Genomic DNA, 1,163 nt, shown 5'->3' on the forward strand with positions numbered 1-1,163 from the left:
AACAGACACCATTGCTGCAGCGAAGGACAGGGTGAAGTGGAGGTCCATGGTCGCCCACGTTAGTCGGCAAGGCACCAGATGATGATGATGGGCTGTTTGTTTGAACAAGACAGTGTCGCCATAGTCGGGTTGAGTTTTACCCAAGAGCAATATTCTCCCGAAAGCCTAAACCCAGAATTCAAAACCACAACCGTCAAATATTGACATAATGGCACTTGCTTTCATACAGTACAAGTATCAGAAATGCTGCTATGATGTTAAACTTAACCATTTTTAGAAATTCTAACTGTTTCTTGCATTGTTTGAAACGGTCTTTAGCTTCCAAATGAGTCAGACATCAAGAAGGTTTGGGCTTATTTGATCTGGACAGTCTATTTGAGCGTTTGATTGATGGCTTGCACGAACAAGAAACTACTGTCGTCGATTTATGCTCGGTTAACCGAGGAATTTGGTGGAACAATTAGGTGAAAAACGATATAGGCTGCATTCTTTCGTGTGGTGCAGATTACTCTGCATGCTTCTCACCTTACATTAATTCTTTCCCGTCTCTAAATAATGCCCTTCCTCTTAAATCCTGTTTTGCTTTTCGAATGAGTTTTTTTCCCTTCTGAATAGCAATTGGATACATTTAGGAAGTTACAACAGAGAAGTGAACGACTTGCTCTCTTCTTTTGAGTAATATAGGCGCTTTTACGTACCCATTGACAAAATGATCTGGCGGTTATAACAAGAACAAAATTGGAAAAAATGATAGAAGACAGAAATGATAATAGCATGTAAGTGCAAACTATAAAAAAGAACAAAAATACTACCCACTTAAACGTGAATGTTCATATAAAAATATAAATGTTAAGAAACCATTGTTATTAATGTATATCTTAGCTGCTAACTCGTGGTCCTTTTTATCACCGGGGCGTTCCGTCAGCTCAGTTGGTATCATGCTGGACTGCAGACGGATGGTCCTGGTTCAAATCTCAGACAGTTCTTGAACTCTGACAGTTTTGTGGAATTTTCAAGGCTCTCACTCAACCCATGTGGCTCAGTTCTATCGGAGAGGGACGTAAAATTTGGAGGTACTGCCTCATACACTAGTTTTGATAGCGGCTTTAATACCATAAAAAACGTACACTTTTATAAGGGAGGGGTGTGTGTGTGTGTGGAGA

Source organism: Aplysia californica, unplaced genomic scaffold (assembly GCF_000002075.1).
Source record: "Aplysia californica isolate F4 #8 unplaced genomic scaffold, AplCal3.0 scaffold00024, whole genome shotgun sequence".
NCBI lineage: Eukaryota > Metazoa > Mollusca > Gastropoda > Aplysiida > Aplysiidae > Aplysia > Aplysia californica.